The sequence below is a fragment of the Anolis sagrei genome, chromosome 4 (assembly GCF_037176765.1).
Source record: "Anolis sagrei isolate rAnoSag1 chromosome 4, rAnoSag1.mat, whole genome shotgun sequence".
NCBI classification, from domain to species: domain Eukaryota; kingdom Metazoa; phylum Chordata; class Lepidosauria; order Squamata; family Dactyloidae; genus Anolis; species Anolis sagrei.
The window spans coordinates 10,063,387-10,089,188 of NC_090024.1; the positions used below are offsets into that span (position 1 = coordinate 10,063,387).

Below are 25,802 nucleotides of genomic sequence, written 5' to 3' on the forward strand. Positions count from 1 at the left end.
TGCATGTGTGCCTGGGGGTTGGGATTTCAGCTCTCATGTGGAGAGTGCTAAGTCTTCAATACTGATGGGAAGGGGGGAGTAATTGATCCCCAAAGTATTATTTACCCACATGTTTTGCTGCAAATCATCTCACAGCCAGATCCCAAGACTTGCAATTACAGCAACTAAATCTGCTGGCTGGTGCATGCCACTTAGCTGAGCCGTGGCACTCTGCCCTCGTGGTTAACTCCAGAGCTTGAAGGCAGATCTCAAGATGACCTGGTGATTGAAACTTATCTCCATTTCTGCAGATATTTCTCTCATTGGAAAGTGTTGCTGGCCGTGTTGTGAGCTGTGTTTACAAATGAAGGTGTGTGCTTTTCAAAGAAGAAGCGATTTTGCATAGGAGTTTTGAATCTGACATTATTGTGCATTGTTCTCTGTTGAAAGGCGAACAGACCTATTGTCTATCTGCCCGGTGGTTTGTTATTCAGCTGCTGTCTTGCTTTTGTTCGTCAGTGCCATCTCCAGCTGAAACTGGTTCAATCGTGCAGCAACTTTTTCACACCAGATGCTCATTCGTTCCCACTTTCTGGATTTTGTAGCAATTGCCAGGAAGCCTCTGTCTCTGTTTTGGAGACGGATCTGTGGCTGTAAATAAACACAGCTTGTTCCTAGAAACAAAAGTAATAGATATTGGCATGCTTGAGCTGTTTGTTAGGCAAAATGTCTCTCTAGGATCTGTGAAATCAACATCCAGTTTGGTGTGCAAAATGGATCTCAGAGCTTGTCTGTGTGAATTATTCTGGGACTCCAACTTCTTTGAAACTTTAAAAATGGGAGGAGTAAACCTGGCTGATCTTGAAAAGCTTTATTTATCTTTGTTCACAGGATTTCTGTCTTCGATTCAATAGACATTGAATTGCCCAGTTAATTATGTAAGAGTTAGCAGGGAGCAGAATTGCTGTCTCTGGGATATAGAAATGTTGTATTGTTTCCTATAAGAAACAATACATCGCATGTTTGGGTAGTAAATGTGTTCAAAGCATTTCTCATTCATTTTTCTGTTTGCCAATTAAAGGAAATTATTTGATTCTGAAAGGCTATCATGTTTTTTTAGCTGGCTCAGACTTTTTGGTAGGTTTGTGCAATCCGGGTAAACCTTGACCCGTTTTGGTGGGGACACCGATCCATTTTTTGGGAGCCTCCCAGTCCATTTTTGGACACTCTGGGGTGCTGAAAGATCAATTTCCTATTGGCCCATTATAGGGGTGGGGGGCTTCCCATGCTCCCCTTTCCATCATTTTAGGCATTTAAGCTGTTTCTACTCTAGAGGAGAGGTGCTCAGCTGCAGGCAAGTGCATGGTCCCTACAAGGAGGCTACTGTTGCACACCAAGGCTGAGGTTGGCTCCTTTGAACCAGTAAGCACACCAAGGTCCTTTATAAGCAAAGCAGTTTATTGAAGATTACTATAGCAATAACCAAAAAGGGTAAAAAGCATTCCAACAAAGTATAAGGAAATTCCCACAAAGTAATCAGTTGAGCGATGTGATGATATCCAGTCAAAATCCATAGTCACAAAATCCAATCAACAAGACCACGGGAATAAAGTATTTCAGTTCCAGAAGACTATAAAGCCAAAAGTCCCTTGAAGAAATAGAAGCAAACTTGAACCAAATAATCCAAAGGCAGGAGCTTGAAACCAGGACAAACAACTTACAAAAATCTCAGCATGAACATGAATTCCAAGCAGGAGTTTACATGAATCTCATCATGAACAAGAAGATATGGATCAGGCATGAAAACCAAACATTGGACTCACTCAAGAGTACAGATTCACAGGCCCTATATTTATTCAGAAAGCCATAGCAAAAGCATCCCGTTTCCCTTGGGAAACCTCTCCCTGAACCCTCTTCTCTCTCAATCTTGCTGAGCGCCTCCTCCCATAATCCTTAAACCCTGATAAATTTGCCCTTTGCGATCAAAGATTGCCTCCCTCAGTTTGCCAATTAGTACATTCCTTTCGCCATCTCTGTCTAACCTTGACTGTTCGAAGCCGGCCTCTTTCTCAGCCTGCAACAAGGCATCTGTGCCTTGTGAACCAACTATCCCAGAATCCTCAGCTTCACTCTGGCTAACTGTATTCTCTTGACCATCATTCATCTCCATTCACAAACCCCCGAGAGTCAGCAGAAACCTGATCATTTAAGTCAGACATTGGAACCTCTGTAGGTTCATGATCATTCTCTTTTGAAGCCTGTGGCAAAGAAACAATTACAGGCTGAGCCCCTACAGCTTCTTACCTGTTTCTTCCTCTAGAGTAGAGGCACTTGGCTGCAGCACTCTTTCAAAAGATTTTAAAGGACGCAAGTTCTTAAATCTGTTTCTTACACTAGAGGAGAGATGCTTAGCTTCAGGCAGGCGCACATGCTTTCAGGAGGTTTCTTGTTCTTAAAGCTGTGTATTCTAGAGGGGAGGTGTTGCAGGCAGCACTGATGGTCACAGCTTACCTCCAGCTGGAGCGCTCAAGGGCCAGGGCTTCCCAGTTTTCAGTGTCTATGCCAGAGTTTTTAAGGTTGACTTTAGGTAATCTTTAAATACCTTTTCCTGTCCACCAACATTCTATTTTCTGTTCTTGAGTTCAGAGTAGAGGAACTTCTTTGGGAGATGGTGGTCGGGCATCTGGACAACATGGCCAGTCCAGTGAAGTTGATGGCGGAGGACCGTCACTTCAGTGCTGGTAGTCTTTGCTTCTTCCAGCACACTGATATTTATCCGCTTGTCTTCCCAAGAGATTTGCAGGATTGTTTGGAGGCAACGCTGATGGAATAGTTCCAGGAGTTGCATGTGACGTCTGTAGATAGTCCACGTTTCGCAGGCATATAGCAGGGTTGGGAGGACAATAGCTTTATAAACAAGCACCTTGATATCCCTACAGATGTTCTGCTCCTTAAACACTCTGTGCTTCATTTGGAAAAATGCTGCACTCGCAGAGCTCAGGGGGTGTTGTATCAATCAAGAGAACCCCATTTTGAGTAGCACTGCTGCAGCACTTCCACTTCTATAATAATGTGAGTGTGATTTAATCCCAATCAAGCATAATGTGGAATCTCAACCATGATCTGGTTTAGCCACTTAGCCGGTAAGCAGTTTTCAGTGGCTGTAGAAGTGCAGTGTAGATGCCACTGCAGCAGAAGACCATCCTAATTTCTCCCTGTTGTCCTTCCACTATTTAGGCAGGCTTTTGACAACACCCTGTTTGGTTGCATAGTGTCAGTATTAAGCTGAAAAGTGGAGTAATGCAACCACCGTTCAACTGTGTGAGTGTAGAGTTGCAGCCTGCAAGCATCATGTGAGATTTTGAAGTCTTGTAAGCTCTTTGGTGTGGTGTGTTTTGGAGTAAAATTATAGTATGTGTATCCTTTATCACGATAAACCTTCGTAGTCCATAAAGCAAGTGTGTCTAATAGACTGTTTCCACATTAAGGATGGGAGGCTGAGAAAGGCATGCTTTGAAGTTGTAGCCTGGAGCAAACCTAGTTGAACTCTCTAGGGCTTTTCCTTATTTAGGTTTGCTTACCTTAAGGTAAGCGAATGGACAAAACATGACAAAACCCTTCGGCAGGACATGCGGCCTCTTTTATCCAAGGAAGTAAGCAAACCAGAAAGTCTTCTGGAAATTATAGGCCAAAATCCAGCTGGTGCACCACAACTGGTGGTTGCAGATATTACAAGGTTGAACAACAGTAGCGAGGAATTGTTGAGTGCCTTCAAGTCATTTCTGACTTATGGGTTGCCATAAGTCGGAAATGACTTGAAGGCATACAACAATCACAGTACGCCATTGTGCTTCACCAATTCTTTACTTATTGATCTGGAAGAGACTCAGTGATGCAAAAACCTGTATTTATGCAGGGCTTCTTTATCCATCTTTGTGGCGTGTATCATTTAGGACAGTGTTTCTCAACCTAGGGGTCATGTTGGTCTGGATGTAGGTGAACAACAACCCTGTTAGGAATTGTGGGACTTGAAGTCCAAAACACGTGGAGTGCCAAATGGGAAACAACTTCAATGGCCATCTAATCCAACCCTTTTCTATATAAGAATATACAGCTATGGTCCTATTGAAAGATGCCCTTCCAACTTCTGCTAAGATACGAGGGTTGAATGAAAAGTAATGCCTCCGCCTTCGTAACTGCTCCGCAGTACTTGTATGCGGCAGGTACTGGCTTGTTCAGTAGACTCTCCTCTACAGTTCCATTTTGGCGGGAAGCCTTAGCATTGAACAGTTGTGTTGTTAAAGTGTGAAGTATGGAACCCTGCACAGACGGTCGGTCAATGCAACTTAAGCAACGTGCAGCCATTGAATTCTTGACAGCAGAAGGTGTCACCCCAAAGGAGATTCATCAGAGAGTGCAAGCTCTTTATGGTGATTGTGTTGATGAGAGTACTGTGCGTCATTGGGCGAGTGAGTTTAAAGATGTTGAGCTGGGAACATCTGACTTATGTGACAAAGAGTTGGACGTCCTGTGACAGTAACCACCAAGTTTCACAAGCAAAAGGTTGACAGATTGATTTAGGACGATTGTCGTATCACTCAGAGAGAGATTTCAAGCATAATCGACATTTCACAAGAACGCATGGGTCACATTATTGCTTTGCTTAGCTATTGGAAGATCTGTGCACAATGGGTACCCAGGATGCTGATGCATGAAATGAAAGCACACAGACTTGAAACTTCAGAGACTGGATCTCACCACCATATGACATCCTCCATACAGTCCAGATTTAGCAAAGAAGAAGGGGGAGGAGGAGAAGGAAGAAGAAGAAGAACAACAGCAACAACAACTTTATTTTTCTACCCCGCCTCCATCTCCCCAAGGGGACGGCTTACAAAGGACCAAGCCCAAGCAACATACAGATTAAAAGCAACGACAACAGCAAATTACCAATTAAAATAGCACAAACAGCATAACAGTAATAAACAAGTATCAATAAACAGCGAACCAATTTTGGAGGGCGGGGGGGAAAGGCAAATTGATTAAAGGGTAAATAGTTCAATAAGGTGGATAGGAATATAAATGGCACAGGAGATATCATGAGAACAGAGCAATTATACAGGATCAGGATCATCTCAGTTTATTCACTTTTATTCACTTACATATATGAATAATGATGTAATATAGGAATTCAGATTAAATGGTGAAAACAGATCACAGTACAATCGTTTGACTTCCATCTGTTCCCGATAATGAAAGAAGATCTGCAAGGAGATCATTATGCTTCTGATGAAGACGTTGAGAGAACTGTGAGATGCTGGTTGCGGAAACAGAGTCTCGACTTCTTCTGTGACGGCTTCAGAAAACTTGTTCATCGTTGGCAGAAATGTCTCCAATTCTGTGGTGATTATGGAGAAAAGTGAATAGTGGTAGTTAAAGAGCACATTCTAAGGATTATTTCTGCGTTTGATTTATTAAAATATTCCCATCCAAACCCAAGTCTAATTAAGAGTCACATCCACTGTTTTAGTGTGGTGGAACACATCTCACCACGCTAAAACAGTGGATGTGGCTCTTAATGAGACATGCCGCATTATCATGGGGTGTCTGCGCCCTACACCACTGGAGAAATTACACTGCTTAGCCGGTATTGCACCACCTGACATCCTCTGGGAAGTAGCAGCCAATAGTGAAAGGACCAAGGCAGAGACATCTCCAGCCCATCCCCTGTTTGGGTATCAGCCAGCACGTCAACGACTTAAATCTAGAAATAGTTTTCTAAGATCTACAGAGACACTTGCTGGAACACCTCAGCAAGCGAGAGTCCAAAAGTGGCAGGCTCAAACCCAGCACCTCAACCAATGGCTGATACCAAATGAGAGACTCCCCCCTGGGCACACAGAGGACTGGGCGACTTGGAAGGTGCTGAACAGACTGCGCTCTGGCACCACGAGATGCAGGGCCAACCTTCAGAAATGGGGCTACAAAGTGGAATCCTCGACATGCGAGTGTGGAGAAGAGCAAACCACTGACCACCTGCTGCAATGCAACCTGAGCCCTGCCACATGCACAAGGGAGGACCTTCTTGCGGCAACACCAGAAGCACTCCAAGTAGCCAGATACTGGTAAAAGGACATTTAATCAACTACCAAACTCATAAGTTTTGTATTTTGTCTGTTTGTTTGCTTTGTTCTGTTAGAAATGTAATATAATTTGACTGGTTGTCCTGACACGACAAATAAATATCCAAACCCAAGTAATGAAGGTGGAGGCATTACTTTTCATTCAACCCTCGTATGTCACTCTCCATGCCAGAGTGTGCCTGAAAGCAAATAACATCAATGGTTATGAAAACATGTAGACTTGACTTCCAGCTATTTCAAGGTGTATGCAGATAACCTCTTTGCAAAAAAGGAGAGCAATGGTTGTCTGGAAACTGGCAGAAGTCACTTCACCCATTAGCATTTATATTGTGTGGAGTAATTTCTGCTGTATCCGAGTCACCCTCTGCTATGGCTGTTTGTCTCCCGGGTGCGTTTTGGTCATGCTTCTGTTCCAGCAGCAGAAATGGTCTCAGCCTTAATTTCGTTCCTACACCTGGAGACTCATTTACAAACCCTGCAGGGTTGTCGGTGTGGCCATTTGTGAAGCGCCCAGAGGACGTCTCCGTCCCCGCGTATCCTTTTTCAGGGACGTAGGGAGAACAAATAACCCGTTCACTCCAAAATTGATGGCATCGTTGCTGCTAATCGAGCAGAAAAATTCAAGCCATGTCCCAGGGCTCGGTCCATTTCGTTCTGCCTGCAAGCATACTTTTGGAGCATGCCTTGTGCGCCTTGTGGGAGAAGAATTCGCTGGGAGATGAATATATTTGGAGAATGCCATGCATATTTCAAACTCAAGCTGATTTCCCTAAGACATAGCACAGTAGTCCTGTCTTTGGATGGATGCTATTTACCCTATATTCTCATGTAGCCTATATAGCAGGCATGGGCAAACTTCGGCCCTCCGGGTGTTTTGGACTTCAACTCCCACAATTCCTAACAGCCGATAGGCTGTTAGGAATTGTGGGAGTTGAAGTCCAAAACACCCGGAGGGCCGAAGTTTGCCCATGCCTGCTACAAACTTCCATAATTTTAGTCAAAATTCAAGCCTCCCAGAGGGTCCCGTTCCTCCCCATCTTCCAAAAAGTCATTCTTGATGGGTCTGACGTTCAGTAGTAATGGGATGGAGGAGTCTTTTGTAGGGTGGTGTTACGCATTACAGCTACTGGAACGCATCCCTTGAGATGTTATAGTGCAGGGAACAAAACCCCAATTGTCGGCATGTGGGTGCACGCTGGCAAAAAGCCCAGGAATCTGGATATGCTCAGATTCATGGGCAATGCCTTCGCCATGCCCTTTCAACATCCAGTCTGCATAATGACCAGTGATTCCAGGGATATGGCATGAGAGGCATGCTGTCATTCCTTCAAGCACCCCTCTCATTCTTGCGATGTCTTCCATTTGCCACATTTCAGAGCTTACTGGGCACAAAGGGGCCATTCTGGCACATCGTTGGTGTGGACACACCATGGGAAGGAACTTCCAAAGGGCTTTCCTCAGTAAGCATGCATTTACAAATGGTATAGCTAGACTGTTTTGACCCTATTAGCTCTGTTAGTCAAGTTTCCATAGGTCAGTGGTTCTCAACCTCATCCATGGATTGAGGTTCTGGGTTTGAGCCTGCCACTTTTGGACTCTCGCTTGTTGAGGTCTTCCAGCGAGTGTCTCTGTAGATCTTAGAAAACTATTTCTTGATTTAAGTCGTTGACGTGCTGGCTGATACCCAAACAGGGGGTGGGCTGGAGATGTCACTGCCTTGGTCCTTTGCAGGTGGATGATCCACTATGACAGTGGTTCTCAACCTGTAGGTCCCCAGGTGCTTTGTCCTACAACTCCCAGAAATCCCAGGCAGTATACCGGCTGTTAGCCAGATTTTGTTCATTTTCATGGTTTCCTCCTTTTTGTTGAAATTGTCCACATGCTTGTGGATTTCAATGGCTTTTCTGTGTAATCTGACATGGTGGTTGTGAGAGTGGTCCAGCATTTCTGTCTTCTCAGATAACATGCTGTGTCCAGGTTGGTTCATCAGGTGCTCTGCTATGGCTGTCTTCTCTGGTTGAAGTAGTCTGCAGTGCCTTTCATGTTCCTTGATTCGTGTTTGTCGAAGGCTTTCATGGCTGGAACCGCTGGGTTGTTGTAGGTTTTTTGGGCTATATGGCCATGTTCTAGAAGCCTTCTCTCCTGACGTTTCGCCTGCATCTAGGTGACAAAAATGATCAAGGTTCTGGAGAACAAGCCCTTTGAGGAGCGGCTTAAGGAGCTGGGCATGTTTAGCCTGAAGAAGAGAAGGCTGAGAGGAGATATGATAGCCATGTATAAATATGTGAGAGGAAGCCACAGGGAGGAGGGAGCAAGCTTGTTTTCTGCTTCCCTGGAGACTAGGACAAGGAACAATGGCTTCAAACTACAAGGAAGGAGATTCCATCTGAACACGAGGAAGAACTTCCTGACTGTGAGAGCCGTTCAGCAGTGGAACTCTCTGCCCCGGAGTGTGGTGGAGGCGCCTTCTTTGGAAGCTTTTAAACATAGGCTGGATGGCCATCTGTCAGGGGTGATTTGAATGCAATATTCCTGCTTCTTGGTAGGAGGTTGGACTGGATGGCCCATGAGGTCTCTTCCAACTCTTTGATTCTATGATTCTATGATCCTGCAGAATTCTGGGGTTTGTAGTTCAGGGAGGAGCCTTTAGGGATTCATTCTCCAGTGAGATGAAGCGTTACGTCCCCATATTTCTCCCCAGGAATTTTATTTTTCAGTCCTAAGGAATTTCTCATGGAAATAAACGCAAGATAACTATGCTCTTCAGGGTTAATTTCTTTATTTAAAACAAAACAAGACACATATTTGTATTGTCTTGTAAAATTTCTCGTATGCAGGTATCTAATATGTTTGGGTTCAATTCTTGTGGAAATCTAAAAGTCTGGGAACCCTCAGTGCTGAGATATACTGTTCAGCATGAAGTCAATTGTATATTCTAGTTTTCTTTTTAAACCTTTCTCAGGTGGAGATACAGCTTTGATTTGCTAAGTAAATACAAGTCAAATTGGCTCTCTTTAAAGCTCTGCAGTTGAAAGTTTGGGAGAAGCCAAACCTTAGAACACAATGCCTCTCTGTTCTCTTATTTTGAAAAGTATTTGATCCTTGGATAAGGAGGAAAGCATTGCAGTCTACTCCAATATTGGAGAATTTCTCCATGAAAACTCAGAGCTGCAAAATCCTTTAGAAACTGGAATGTCCCCATTTGCATAGGGATAGCCAATACTCCAGAGGATAGGAGCAGGATTCAAAACGATCTTGACAGATTAGAGAGATGGACCAAAACTAACAAAATGAAGTTCAACAGTGACAAATGCAAGATACTCCACTTTGGCAGGAAAAACGAAATGCAAAGATACAGAATGGGGGACAATGCCTGGCTCGAGAGCAGTACGTGTGAAAAAGATCTTGGAGTCCTCGTGGACAACAAGTTAAACATGAGCCAACAATGTGATGTGGCGGCAAAAAAAGCCAATGGGATTTTGGCCTGCATCAATAGGAGCATAGTGTCTAGATCTAGGGAAGCCATGCTACCCCTCTATCCCGCTTTGGTTAGACCACACCTGGAATATTGTGTCCAATTCTGGGCACCACAATTCAAGAGAGATATTGACAAGCTGGAATGTGTCCAGAGGAGAGTGACTAAAATGATAAAAGGTCTGGAGAACAAGCCCTATGAGGAGCGGCTTAAGGAGCTCGTCATGTTTAGCCTGAAGAAGAGAAGGCTGAGAGGGGATATGATAGCCATGTATAAATATGTGAGAGGAAGCCACAGGGAGGAGGGAGCAAGCTTGTTTTCTGCTTCCTTGGAGACTAGGACGCGGAACAATGGCTTCAAACTACAAGAGAGGAGATTCCATCTGAACACGAGGAAGAACTTCCTGACTGTGAGAGCCGTTCAGCAGTGGAACTCTCTGCCCCGGAGTGTGGTGGAGGCTCCTTCTTTGGAAGCTTTTAAACAGAGGCTGGATGGCCATCTGTCAGGGATGGTTTGAATGCAATATTCCTGCTTCTTGGCAGGGGGTTGGACTAGATGGCCCATGAGGTCTCTTCCAACTCTTTGATTCTATGATTCTATGATTATTTTACCTTCAAGTGATTTAACACACACAAACCTATGTATTTTCCATCTCATTACAGTCTGAATTGAACTGAATCACCCACCCATATACCCTTACAAACATGCACTCTTTTAAACTACATATCTTATGATTTCCCCATAATTAGAAACGCTTCCTAAATAAGCTTGCACCATCATGTGTGTTTACAACAGTAAAACATTCATCTTGTAAGTACACAGAGCTTACATAAAACCCATAAGTGTCATCTAAAACATTCAGTTGCTCACTATAGAATTATCAGTGTAGATGCAAGGTGCAATTACGAAATCTACCGATTTCCATTTGTGTGTCTCTGTATACAAGTGACGACCCCGATAAACACCATCTGATGTAATGCACACCACAGTCCAAACACAAGGATTGGTATAATTTGCAGGCAGAGCAGTGATCCCAACCTAGCAAAGTTTACTCACTGCTGAGACCCGCCTCGCAGCGGTCAGAAGCCTTTTTGGTTCATTGCATCTGTGACGTTCTGTTGCGTTAGCAGTTGCACTTTTCCCAGGCTTGTGCATTGGCAGCGAGGAAGGCAGAAGTTTTTATTGGGCGGGGAAGGTTGCCAGTTACAAGGAGCCTGTTTCTTTAGTGCCAGGCTTTGGGGTGAGATCTTGGGAACCAATGTGTAAAACGAATCCTGGTTTGGAAAATCCTTTATCTTAGTAGAACAGTGGTTCTCAACCTCTGGCTCCCCAGATGGTTTGGTCTTCAACTCCCAGAAACCCTAACAGCTGGGGTTGTAGGCCAAAACACCTGGGGACCCACAGGTTGAGAACCATTGTAGTAGAAGGGCAACTCAGTGTTCTATTGTTTGGCAGTAATAAACCATGGCTTACAGTTACGTATTTGAGATAAGTAAACCATGGTTTTGGCTGTATGTCTGAACAGAGATGCCACAGAAATAACAACGTGTACCCTTCCTTTCCTCCTATGCAACAGACTGGTACTTACTTATTTAGGCGATCCCTCGTCCGAGTAGGATTGTCTTCCAAGGTTAGTGTACTGGCGGTGGGTCCGTAGGTGACTGTGGAACCCTATTCTTGATCTGCATCTTCTCCTGCAGTGAGGGCATTGGTTTCCAAGTGGAAGGCGATCCTGGTCTGGGTTGGCTTGACACGCCTTTCACTTGGCACATTTCGCTTTTTCGCCCTCCATTTGTGCCTCTTCCAATTCTGCAGCACTGCTGGTCACAACTGACATCCAGCTGGAGTGCTCAAGGGCTTCCCAGTTCTCAGTGTCTATGCCAGAATTTTTAAGGTTGGCTTTGAGCCCATCTTTAAATCTCTTTTCTTGCCCACCAACATTCCATTTTCCATTCTTGAGTTCAGAGTAGAACAACTGCTTTGGGAGACGGTGGTTGGGCATCCAGACAACGTGGCCGGTCCAGCGGAGTTGTTGATGGAAGACCATTGCTTCGATGCTGGTGGTCTTTGCTTCTTCCAGCGTGCTGACATTTGTCTGCTTGTCTTCCCAAGAGATTTGCAGGATTTTCTGGAGGCAGCGCTGATGGAATCGTTCCAGGAGTTGCATGTGATGTCTGTAGATAGTCCACGTCTCGCAGGTGTATAGCAGGGTTGGGAGGACAATAGCTTTATAAACAAGCACCTTGGTCTCCCTACAGATTTCTCAGTCCTCAAACACTCTCTGCTTCATTCAGAAAAAAGCTGCCCTCACAGAGCTCAGGCGGTGTTGTATTTCAGTGTCAATATTGATCAATATTAACGGCGCTCCATGCAGTCATGCTGGCCACATGACCTTGGAGGTGTCTACGGACAACGCTGGCTCTTCGGCTTAGAAATGGAGATGAGCACCACACCCCAGAGTCAGACATGACTGACTTAATGTCAGGGGACTACCTTTACCTTTACTATTGATCTTTGTGGAGAGGTGGCTGCCAAGGTAGCGGAAATGGTCAACATTTTCTAATCTTACACCATTAAGCTGTATTTCTGGCATTGGAAAGGGATTGGCTGGTGACTGCTGGAAGAGAACTTCGTTTTTCTCGATGTTCAATGACAGGCTGAGCTTCTTGTATGCTTCTGCGAAGGTGTTTAGAGTAGTAAAACACTGGGCAGACTAAAACCTTTTAAGGGTTTAGATTCATTGTTGGATGACACAAGGTGATCAGAAATCACTTCTATTTAGGAACTGTTTTGTTGCTGTGAGCCTTCAAAGCCATTTCTGATTTACGACAACCTGTGATGCTGGGGTTTTGTTTGTTTGGTTGCAATATACCTTTAGAGAAACTCTGCTGTTGCTCACCTTGGACAAAGCAGGATTTGAATCCTTTATTCTCCCAGACTCCGGTGTGACTTCAAAGTGGTTGACTGTTTCAAATGGGGTTGTAAACTGGGTTTTTGGAAATGCATCAGTCCACAGCAGTGGTTCCCAACCTGTAGTCCGTGAACCACCAGTGGTCCACAAGAATGAAAATACGGTCCATGGTCTCACCATTACTACAACGTTGCCTTGAAACCACATGGCAGCGAGAGCAACTGATCTCACGAAACCATCTTATAGTGCCAAGACAACAGGGATGTCGGAAGGGGTAGAGGCTGACTACCCATGAGAGATTACTAGTACCATATCAGCTCTAGATTATCCAATATGGTTTTCTGTGAATGAGCAGACGGCGACTAGTGGGTGGCTTATGTTCTGTATCAGAAACTAGAGCTGATGTGGTCTATTCAATGCAATTTTCTGAATCTGCAACCCAAATAACCAAACTGAATCCAAAATTGACCAAAAACAGATTCATAATCCTTTTGGTACTAATGTTGGAGTGAGGTCCCTGGTCAAAGTGGTCCCTGGTCCAAAAAAGGTTGGGAACCACTGGTCTACAGCATGGCATGTAAATCCTCATGTCTCAAGTTATGCATGAATTCTGGTACGGAATCATAGAATCAAGAGTTGGAAGAGACCTCATGGGCCATCCTGTCCAACCCCCTGCCAAGAAGCAGAAATATTGCATTCAAATCACCCCTGACAGATGACCATCCAGCCTCTGTTTAAAAGCTTCCACCACACTCTAGGGCAGAGAGTTCCACTGCTGAACAGCTCTCACAGTCAGGAAGTTCTTCCTCATGTTCAGGTGGAATCTCCTCTCTTGTAGTTGGAAGCCATTGTACCTTGTCCTAATCTCCATGGAAGCAGTAAACAAGCTTGCTCCCTCCTCCCTGTGGCTTCCTCTCACATATTTATACATGGCATTGGCTATCATATCTCCTCTCAGCCTTCTCTTCTTCAGGATAAACATGCCCAGCTCCTTAAGCCACTCCTCATAGGGCTTGTTCTCTAGACCCTTGATATTTTAGTCGCCCTCCTCTGGACACATTCCAGCTTGTCAATATCTCTCTTGAATTGTGGTGCCCAGAATTGGACACAATATTCCAGGTGTGGTCTAACTTGTGTTGAATGTCAGTGTTGTACAACTTGAATCCAGATACTGAATGTACAGCTGAATGCACAACCCACTGCATGTATGCATCACCACCATATGCATGTTTTGTACAATCTTGAACAGAGTGTGGTGATTCCTGATCAGACAGAAATATCAGACTACCTCTATAAGGAAACCGTAAGATACCTGTGTGGTACCAGCTTTAATTCCAAACATCTAGGCTACTGGACATACAATTTCACACCTCTCTTTCTCTTTGCAGGTGCGAATCATGGATGGATGGTGACTTAGGAAAGTGCTGAGGATGAAAATAATTGAATGGAGATGAAATTACTGCGGCCGGCACTTGGATGTGTTCTGAGGGGCTTTCCTGGATGTCTGTGTTAATTTAGGTAAGTCGTTAACTTGTGTCTACTATTCTCCCTTGGAGGAAAATAAACTAACTCAAATAACTATGAAGAATGTGCTCTTGTTTAAATTGCTTTCAGGGTTGTTTTGTCATCAAGAATGTGTGGCTTTCCCCCTTTAAATCCAAAGTGAGACTAAAGTGGCTCAACAGACTTTGTGAACTGTAACTTCCATTGGCTATGATGACTGGAAGTGGGATTTGTAGTCCAACCATATCTGGAGAACTCAAGATTCTTATCCTTCTCTCGGGCAGTAGTTTTGTTGTGTTGGGCTCATTGTGTGTTCTGAATTTGGGCCACGTTATTTGTATGTCTTGTCGGGGACACTGCAGTGTCGGAGCAGAAGGAGAGTTGTCTGGAATTGTGGTGCGTTGTGTTTGTTCTGCATGAGAATTGTAGTTATGAATATGTTGGAGGTTACTCCTTCTAACATTGGATTAAAAGGGTTAGGATGACTTACTGCTTAAGCTGCTAAATGTATTTTAATTGAATGCTTCCCTCAAATTTCACAAAGTCGAGTGGGATCTAAAAATCATACATAACAACAATGTGTAATGGTTGTGGTGCACCCAGATGCACCCAGAAAAGGGACTCAGAGTGGCTTACAAGTAATATGTAAATACAACATATTATATTATTAGCATAGCACAATATTAGTATTATATATTACTATATTGTACTATACCATTATACTGTAATATTATTAGTATTTATTTGTCATGTCAGAACAACCAGTCTAACAGAACAAAGCAAACAAACAGAAAAATACACAACTTGTGAGTTTGGTAGTTGATTAAATGTCCTTTGACCAGTATCTGGCCACTTGGAGTGCTTCTGGTGTTGCTTCAAGAAGGTCCCCCATTGTGCTCAGGCTGCATTGCAGCAGGTGGTCAGTGGTTTGCTTTCTCCACACTCGCATGTCGAGGATTCTACTTTGTAGCCCCATTTCTGAAGGTTGGCTCTGCATCTCGTGGTGCCAGAGCGCAGTCTGTTCAGCGCCTTCCAAGTCGCCCAGTCTTCTGTGTGCCCAGGAGGGAGTCTCTCATTTGGTATCAGCCATTGGCTGAGGTGCTGGGTTTGAGCCTGCCACTTTTGGACTCTCGCTTGCTGGGGACATGAGAGAAGCCTCCTTGCAGGACTGCAAGACATCCGGGCGTCCCCTGGGCAACGTCTTCGTAGACGGCAGATTCTCTCGCCACAGAAGCGACCAGCATGCAAGCAAGCAAGCAAAACAACCAACGGTCCTTTTCAGGACCAACCATGACAATATTATTAGTAATATTACATGTAATATAAAATACATAATTATAATATACTAGTGGTCCCCTGCAAGGCGTTGCTGTGGCCCAGTCTGTTGATCTGGAAAATAAAGTAATGAGAAAGTATTGATTTCTAATATATGTAATGTCTTTATGTTTGTGGGTAAACAGTATTTCTTGCTGTTTCTTTGTCAGTGTTGATGTGGAGACTGTCTGGTTTGCCCACCATGGAACATGCAACATATCACTGTCCTTGAGGGGTCCCTTTCAAATCTTTGATATTGCATCTGTCATATACATTTGTGTGTGTGTGTGTGAATGGCTGGATGGCCCTTTGTCAGGAGGGCTTTGATTATGTTTTCTTGCCCTGGTGAAGGGAGTTGGACTGGATGGCGTTAAGGCAGCATTTCTCAACCTGGGGTTTGGGACTCTTGGGGGGGGGTTGCGAGGGGGTGTCAGAAGGGCTGCCAAAGACCACCAGAAAACACAGTATTTTCTGTTGGTCATGAGGGTTCTGTGTGGGAAGTTTGGCGCAATCCTGTCATTGGTGGAGTTCAGAATGCTCCTTGATTGTAGGTGAACTATAAATCCCAGCAATGACAACTCCCAAATGTGAAGGCCTATTTTCCCCAAACTCCATCTGTGTTCATACTTGGGCATATGGAGTATTCGTGCCAAGTTTGATATAGATCCTTCATTGTTGAGTCCATAGTGCTCTCTGAGTGTAGGTGAACTACAACTCCCAAACTCAAGGTCAATGCCCACCAAACCCTTCTAGTGTTTTCTGTTGGTCATGGGAGTTCTATGTGCCAAGTTTGGTTAAATTCCATCGTTGATGGAGTTCAGAATGCTCTTTGATTGTAGGTGAACTATAAATCCCAGCAACTACAACTCCCAAATGACAAAAACAATACTTTTGAGTGATGGTCACTCCTTGGATTAGTAGGTTTCTTGTGGCCAAATTTGGTGGCAATTAGTCCAGTCGTTTTTTTTAATTATGTCACTCAAAACGAAGAGAGCATTTTTATATAGATAGATAGTATAATTCTGCCAAACATTAATTGTTCAGTAGGGGTTGCTATAATAACCTGTAGTTTTGTGCACCCATATGTTTACTGTCGTGAACCAAATGCCTTAAAGGAGCCAAACACAAAGTAAAGGTCCAAACAATGTTTATTAACACAACAAAAATAGCTTAGGAACACTTAACTCAGTGTTTCTAGCAATAACTAAAAAGTCTGCAGCAACTGCTGTGCAAAAAAACAAAACGTAGCGGAAAATCCGGATTATACTGGAATATAATCCGAAATAACAAAAAGTTTTAGCAAACTGCTTCAAAATCACGAGTTCAGTAAGCATGAGGAAACAAGGTGGAAGCAAACAGAATCGCTGTCAAAAAACAGTCCCAAGTCAAAGCACGTCCAGAAACAGAAGATAAAGTCCAGGAAGCGATGTCGTCATCCAAAACCAATCCGAAGTCAAAACGGGAGTTGAAGTCAGCACTTACGAGATTCCAATCTGTAGAAGCACGGTAACACAGCAGTCTGCAGTCCCAGGACCCAAGTCAAGAGTAGTGGCAGCAACAAAGTCCCAAACATGAATACAACACTTTGCCTACTGCAAAGTTCCCAATATTTGATACCTTCTTTTATCCTATAACTCATTATCGGATGATGAACTGTTCCCCACCCTGTCTTCATCACTCTCAGCTGCTTTGGCTTCCACAGCTGCTCGCCACCGCCCGTCCCTCCAACTTTTCCAGTGTCTATAAAGACTTAGATCACCCCATGTATTATCAGGTTGCCACTCTCCAGAAAACCCTTCAAACTCCTCACTAGATGTTGGTTGTGTACATATGTCCCTGATCTCTTGCACACGGGTCCAGTCCAGCCCGTCCTCCTCTCCGTTATCACTCCCAGTCCCATCACTCCCCGTGAATCCCATAAAGTCTTCCTCCTCAGTTGGAGCGTTAAGTATTTCATGGATCTGCTTCCTTTCCTATTCTTCATCTGACTCTTACTCCCGAGTAACCCGCTTCAAACCTCTGCCCCCATCTCCCTCCTCCACCATTTCAGAATTTGAGAAACCTTCGAACAAATCAGTATCTGTAGGTGTCATGAATATCTCCCTAATTCGTTTCCTTTTCTGCTCTTGCTCCAACACCTGAGCAGCCCTCTTTCCCCTTCTACTACCAGTTGTAGCTTGACCAGCACACTCTACTACAGCACTTACCTTGCGTATGGAGGGTCATACTTGTGTGTGGTTGTGTATACAGGGAGAAAGAGAGAGCAGGAGAAGAGAGTAGGCTTACTATATGATTGCTCCCCAAAATTAAAAAAAGATTGAAGGACATATTCTTGGCCAAGTATCTGGGTATGCATTCAGTGTTGAACAGATGCCGTATAACCTTGAAAGCAGGCCCACCATGAGCCTCAGGGGCACCAGAATGCTGTGCACCATTCCTGGGCGCAAGCAAATGCAATAGGAACGTTAAAAGGATCACGAGATACTAAAGGGACCACCCTGGACTTTTTGGCTAATGATCTGAATTTCAAAGGAAGCTTTCAACCACATCAGAAAAGCAGTTGCAGCAACAGTGAATATGGAAGGGGGGTGACTCTAAGGCAGGGAGGGGAGAGATCAGCAGGGGTGCAGTTTTAAATAGGAACAGCGCAGCAGAACGGTTTTGTTGGTGAAATGAGTCCCTTATGAGAGCTTTCATCCTAAATATTTGCACATGGGAGGGCCCAGATACCCCAAAGGCACCAGTTCCCATCTGATTTTGGAGAGCAAGCAGGGTCAGCTATGAGATGTACTTGGATGGGAGACCACCAATGAAGATTAGGCTACGTTTCAGAAGCAGGAACAAGTAAAACCACCTTTTAGGATTCCTTACCTAAGAAAACCCTGTGAAATTCAGAGAGTCACCATAAGTTCAACAGGTGACATGGAAACATGTTCACACACACTGTACCTCAGCCCACCTCATGGGGTTTTCTTAGGCAAGCCATGTGTTGATGGCCAAGGTTGAGTACTCCTTATCCAAAATGCTTGAGGCATAAAATGTTCTATATTTTGGATTTGAAGTGGATTTTTTTTTGCATATACAGTATGAGATATCTTAAGATAGGACCCAAGTCTAAACACGAAATTCATTGAAGTTTGATATACACCTTGTACATGTAGCCTGAAGATAATTTTGTACAATATTTGAATAGGTTTGAGCATGAAACCAAGTCAGTACATTGAACCAACAGAAAGCAAAGGTGTCATGACCTTCTCTACCAACAATGTTGGATTTTGGAGTATTTTGGACTTCAGAATTCTGGAGAAGGGAAACTCATCCTATGTTGCACTAGATCAGTGGTTCTCAACCTTCCTAATGCCGCGACCCTTAATACAGTTCCTCATGTTGTGGTGACCCCCAACCATAACATTATTTTACCTGCATAATGAACTCCACTAAATATAGAATTGAACCAAACTTCGCACACAGAACTCCCATGATGTACAGAAAAGACTAGAAGGGTTTGGTGGGCGTTGACCTTAAGTTTAGGAGTTGTAGTTCATCTACATCCATAGAGCACTGTAGACTCAAAACAATGATAGATCAGGAGCAAATTTGGCGTGAATACTCAATATGCCGAAATGTAAACACTGGTGGAAGTTGGGGGAAATAGACCTTGACATTTGGGAGTTGTAGTTGCTGAGATTTATAGTTCACCTACAATCAAAGAACATTCTGAACTTCACCTATGATGGAATTGAATCAAACTTGGCACACAGTTCTCCCATGACCAACAGAAAATACTGGAAGGGTTTGGTGGGCATTGACCTTGAGTTTTGGAGTTGTAGTACAACTACATCCAGAGAGCACTGTGGACTCAAATAATGATAGATCAGGATCAACTTTGACATGAATACTCAATATGCCCAAATGTGAACACTGGCAGAGTTTGGGGAAAATAGAATCTTGACATTTGGGAGTTGTAGTTGCTAGGATGTATAGTTCACCTACAATCAAAGAGCATTCTGAACCTCACCAATAATACAGTTGGGCCAAACTTCCCATACAGAATTACCATGTCTTGAAGGGATTCACAGGCATGAGCCTCCCTCCAGCTTCTCATGCTTTCCTTTACCCGTGCATATGCACCACACTGTCATGCACTGAGCATGCCTGCTCTCCCCTCCCCGCTTGGAGACTCAGAAACAGCCCTCACCTTGGCTGTGAGGCCAGCCAATCACAGTGGAGGAGGGCTTTTGGTGGGAGGATTCGCTGTGTGTTTCCAAAAAGCAAGAGAATGATAAGCAGAGAGATCTCCAAGCCTTCTCTGTCAAAGAGGTTCCTAAGACCATCATAAATATGTGTTTTCTGATGGTCTTTGATGACCCCTCTAAAATCCCCTTGCTCCCTCCCCCCCCCCCCCCGGGATCCCGACCCCTAGGTTGGAAAACAGTGATCTAGGATAAGTGCAGTGGATTCAAGTTGAATGAAAAGAGATTCCAACAAAACATTAGGAAGAACTTCCCAATGGTGAGAGTTGTTTCACAGTGGAGTGTGGTGCAATCTTCTTCTCCAAAAGTTTTGACTTGTTTCACAGTGGAGTGTGGTGGAGTCTCCTTCTCTGAACGTTTTTAGGCAGAGACTGGATGGCCATCTGTCAGGGTGACAGGGAGTTGGACTGTATGGGCCTTGTAGAGATCTTCAAGCCTTCTCTGCCAAAGAGGTTCCTCAGATCATCAGAAATGCATGTTTTTTTGATGGTCTTTGGTGACCCCTCTGAAACCCCCTCGTGACCCCTCCCCAGGGATCCCGACCCCTAGGTTGGAAAACACTGATCTAGGACAAGCGCAGTGGATTCAAACTGAATGAAAAGAGATTCCAACAAAACATTAGGAAGAAATTCCTGATGGTAAGAGCTGTTTCACAGTGGAGTGTGGTGGAGTCTCCTTCTCTGAAAGTTTTTAGGCATAGGCTGGATGGACATCTGTCAGGATGATAGGGAGTTGGACTGTATGGGCCTTGTAGAGATCTTCAAGCCTTCTCTGCCAAAGAGGTTCCTCAGATAATCAGAAATACATGTTTTCTGATGGTCTTTGGTGACCCCTCTGAAACCCTCTCATGACCCCTCCAGGGGTCCTGGCCCCCAGGTTGGGAAACACTGATTCAGGACAAGAAATATCAGAAATATTATGATTTCTGATGGTCTGTATGGACCTTGTTGAGATCTTCAAGCCAAAGAGGTTCCTCAGATCATCAGAAATACATGTTTTCTGATGGTCTTTGGTGACCCCTCCAGGGATCCTGATCCCCAGGTTGAGATACACTAGATGCACAGCTAGAGACTTACGCCCATCCATGCAGAACTTTCATTATGTGGCATGGAGCCATTCCACATTGAACTACACATGCCAACGGCTTCCATGGGAAAACTTGCACACATAAAGCAAACGCATCAACAGAAATTCTCACCAAGTCAACCTTATGAAGTAGATGTGATGCTTCAGCACCTCACTCCATGTCAGCATTGGGAATGGTTGAAAGCCCTGGAAGAAGAATGCCCAACTGGGTATGATCATAGTGCCACGAAATACTGCTGCGTTTGCTGACTGTGTTTGGTTTGCAAAGCATTGAGGCCTAGGCTCCCAGAATTTCTGTCGAGTCAGCCGGTCAAAGGCTGTGATCACATGTGGGTGTTTCCAGGCATGTCTTCAAAGGCCCAGAAGGCCTGGGAACCTGGGTTTTGGAGAATTAAAAAAGCAAGAAAGCTGGGAATATTGAGAAGTGAAATTCCACTTCGATAGGAAAATTATACTTCAATTGTGCGGTCAATGGCTTTTCAACCATTCAGGCTTCTCACTCACCGTTGAGTGAAGAACTAACGGACCATTGTTAAACAGGCACGAGAGCTCTCTAGCAAAGAATTCCGAGGACCTTACCATGCTACAAATCCCAGGATGAAGCTACGATTTAGATGGAGATCAAGTGACTGTAACTCTGCATTTGCAGCTAGATCTTGAACAATGGCTAAGCAGCATTGCATTGCAGTAATTCCTGTAGTTTTGGAAGGTCCAAAGAACATGGAAAAATTTTGAAATATGCATGCAGTAGTTAATGAAATATATATAGCAGTAGTTAATGTAGCTTTAGAACAGTGATTCCCAACCTTCCTAATGTGACAACCCCTTAATACAGTTCCTCATGTTGTGGTGACCCCCAACCATAACATTATTTTCATTGCTACTTCATAACTGTTATTAATCGTAATGTAAATATCTGATATGCAGGATGCATTTTCATTCACTGGACCAAATTTGGCACAAGTACCCGATACACCCAAATTTGAATACTGGTGGAGTTGGTGGGGATTGATTTTGTCATTTAAGAGTTATAGTTGCTGGGATTTCTAGTTCACCTACAATCAAAGAACATTCTGGACTCTACCAACGATGGAATTGGGCCAAACTTGGCACTCAGAACTCCCATGACCAACAGAAAATACTGGAAGGGTTTGGTGGGCACTGACCTTGAGTTTTGGAGTTGTAGTTCACCTGCATCCAGAGAACACTGTGGACTCAAACAATGATGTATCTGGACCAATGTCATGAATATTCTATATGCCCAAATGTGAACACAAATGGAGTTTGGGGAAAATAGACTTTGACATTTGGGAGTTGTAGTTGCTGGGATTTATAGTTCACCTATAATCAAAAAGCATTCTGAACCCCACCAAGGATAGAATTGGGCCAAACTTCCCACACAGAAGCCCCATGACCAACAGAACATACTGTGTTTTCTGATGGTCTCTGGCGACCCCTCTGACACCCCCTCCTGACACCCCCAGGTCGAGAAATGCTGACATATTTATTTATTTACTATATTTACATAGAACATTTATATCAATATTTATATAGAGCATAGAACATTTTATGCTCTGTTTCCATTCAATTCCTATGGCAAACTGGTGATTCAATTCTTGGTGATGGTGGTACAGACTAATGTGTGATCGATGTGCCCGGTCTCCTGCCAACTTCAAAGAGACATGGAACTCTCTGCCCCGGAGTGTGGTGGAGGCTCCTTCTTTGGAAGCTTTTAAACAGAGGCTGGATGGCCATTTGTCAGGGGTGATTTGAATGCAATATTCCTGCTTCTTGGCAGGGGGTTGGACTGGATGGCCCATGGGGTCTCTTCCAACTCTTTGATTCTATGATTCTATGTGAGAGAGATGCAGCAAAAGGGTTTCTCTCCCTCTATCAGGAAGACTGCTTGCCTGGGCAGACATTATTTGAACTCGGTGCCAGCCAAGGAGTCACTGTTGGGCCGACACACTGGCTGGCTGCCATGTGCTGAGTGAGCAACTAACACAACATTCCCCCGCTCCCAGTTCCTTTTGCAAGAAGCAAACCAAAGACCAGCTTGCTGATAACCATCCTGCAATGTTGGCATCCTCCCATGGAGCTCTCTCTCGTCTTCCATCATCATCTCAGAAAAGGGAAAGTTCTGTGTTTTTCATGGGGGAAGGCAAGGACCAGGCATTTATTTTATTTATTTATCGTGTCAGGAGCAGACCAAACATTTTTTTAAACAAACAAACAAGCAAAACACAAAGTTTGCAAGGTTGGTAGTTGATTAGATGTCCTTTGACCAGTATCTGGCCACTTGGAGTGCTTCTGGTGTTGCCGCAAGGAGGTCCTCCATTGTGCATGTGGCGGGGCTCAGGTTGCATTGCAACAGGTGGTCAGTGGTTTGCTCTTCTCCACACTCGCATGTCGTGGATTCCACTTTGTGGCCCCATTTCTTGAGGTTGGCTCTGCATCTCATGGTGCCAGAGCGCAGTCTGTTCAGCACCTTCCAAGTCGCCCAGTCCTCTGTGTGCCCAGAGGGGAGTCTCTCATTGGGTATCAGCCATTGATTGAGGTTCTGGTTTTGAGCCTGCCACTTTTGGACTCTCGCTTGCTGAGGTGTTCCAGCGGGTGTCTCTGTAGATCTTAGAAAACTATTTCTTGATTTAAGTCGTTGACGTGCTGGCATGGCATGACTTCTCACAACATGTTGAAAGTACAACACTTTCAGTATTGTCATCGTGGCTTCTAGGGAGAGTTCAGGCTTGATTTGAGCTATTTGTCTTTTTAGCAATACAGGTTGCCTGCAGAAATCCCCTCTAGTACCACATTTCTGATAGGATTACTCTCCTCCTGTCAGCTTTATGCACTGTCCAGTTTTCATAGCTGTACGTGGAAATCGGAAATGCAGTGGCACGGGTGATGATGTCGATAGATGTTATTGATTTGTTGTTATTTGCTTTTCAAGTTGTTTCCAACTTATGGCAAACCTAAGGCAAACCTTTCACTGGGGTGTCTTGGCAAGAGGTGGTTTGCCTTTCCCTTCCTCTGAAGCTGAAATAGTGTGACTTGCCCAAAGTCATCCTCCAGTGGTGCAGCGCATTAAACTGCTGAACTTGCTGACTGAAAGATCAGCAGTTCAAATCCAGGGAGCAGGATGATGTCCCACTGATAGCCCCAGCTTCTGCTAACTTAGCAGTTGGAAAACATGCAAATATGAGTAGATCAATAGGTACCACTTTGGCGGAAAGGTACCAGCACTCCATGCAGTCATGTTGACTACATTGCCTTGGAGGTGTCTATGGACAACACCAGCTCTTTGGCTTTGAAATGGAGATGAGCACCAACCCCCTAGAGTTGGACATGACTAGACTTAATGTCAAGGGGAGACCTTTACCTTCAGAATAGTCCAATGCTCAAACCTCTGATTTATTGATTTAATTGATTGATTATTATTATTAGTCGTGTCAGGAGCGACTTGAGAAACTGCAAGTCGCTTCTGGTGTGAGAGAATTGGCCGCCTGCAAGGACGTTGCCCAGGAGACGCCCGGATGATTTGATGTGAGAGGCTTCTCTCATGTCCCCACATGAGGAGCTGGAGCTGATAGAGGGAGCTCATCCGCCTCTCCCCGGATTCGAACCTGCAACCTGTCGGTCTTCAGTCCTGCCGGCACAGGGCTTTAACTCACTGCGCCACCATTGATTGATTGATTGATTCACACTGTGGTTGAAATAGAGGACCTTTTGCAAACTTATTATGGAGCTACCGACCTTCTCTGAATTCACATTACCCTATAATGCAAATTGCACTTTTGTTTTTACTGCAAGGATATAGCAAAATCTGTGTGAGTTGCAGTAATGTTGATATGAGAGTGTCTTTACCGACTTTTGCAAAATTAGCTGTTGAGAGGCCTTCCCTTCCCGTAAAATATTTGCATTGCTTCAACAACGTGGCCCTTCATGCAAACAACATTAAAGATGTAGGAAGCAGGTGTTTTTTCTGTGGGAATCCCACCAGCGTGGGTTGGCAAAGCTCCTCTTCCCTTCCAAGTCTCGCCTGGAAGAATTGATGGTGACAAACAGGTTAACTGATTTTCCACGCATGGGATTCTTGTCGCAGCCACCTTGCCAGGGCTCCTAATAGCTAGGTGCATGTTTCTTTTAAGTCTTGTCTTGTTTTAAATCAGCAGTTATCGAGGGCTTGAAGCCAGAGGGTTTCAACAGCTGTGCAAAATCTGTTGCTGGTTTGGATTCCTGAGAAATGAATTTCCTTTTTCTTTCTCCCAGTAAGGCTTGCTAAGAGTTGTGACTGTAATCAAACGTTAGCAACTGGCAGTACCTGCTCTGATGTGTTCAGAAAGTCAGCCGGGAATTGGAGGCACATCTGAAGTCCTTAAATTTACATGGAACTTTATTTGCTTCTCCCCTTTTTTGGGGCTATATGGCCATGGTCTAGAGGCATTCTCTCCTGACGTTTCGCCTGCATCTATGGCAAGCATCCTCAGAGGTAGTGAGGTCTGTTGGAACTAGGTCATTCCACAGATATATAAACCCTTTTTCCTACTTCCAACAGACCTCACTACCTCTGAGGATGCTTGCCATAGATGCAGGCGAAACATCAGGAGAGAATGCCTCTAGACCATGGCCATATAGCCCAAAAAAACCTACAACAACCCACAAATCCATTGTGTTTGTTTTGGCTAGGTTACCAGCCTTGTAAAACTACAACTCCCTGAATTTTCCATATCAGACAGCCATGGAAGGTGAACTACTGTCGAACGGCATGAATTCTACAGTGTAGATGCACCCTTGGTTTCTTTCCCCCTCTTTGACATTTCTGTCTTGACAGGAAGCCTTTGTGAGAAGTACTGAGAGCCGTGAAAATCAAAAATCCTAGCAGCTGGTTGTGTATGTTGTATGCCTATTTTGTGGCTTCTGGTTCTCACTGTGGCTGTTAGAGCAGCTCCAGCTGCCTCGCAAAAGGTAGTTGCATGGGGATGGATGGTTGGCTGGGCTGCTGGGACAGTAACCTACTTTCTGTTTCTGGTTGACCGCCCAGATGGAGGCCCAGCAGATCTGCAAAGAGCCAGCCGTGCATGAGAAGCAGCCAATGGCAGCTTGGGCGCCTGGGGTTGCCAACAGCTCTCGGGTTTCCA

General features: G+C 44.4%; 1 protein-coding gene across 1 annotated transcript in view; it reads left to right on the forward strand.

Moving 5' to 3' along the window:
- PTP4A3 (protein tyrosine phosphatase 4A3) overlaps nt 1–25,802 on the forward strand; it is a 165,928-nt gene that overhangs the window by 16,463 nt on the left and 123,663 nt on the right. The window contains exon 2 of the mRNA XM_060775942.2: nt 13,897–14,026. The gene's annotated coding sequence lies outside the window, so the exon portion shown is untranslated. The remainder of the gene's footprint in view (nt 1–13,896; nt 14,027–25,802) is intronic.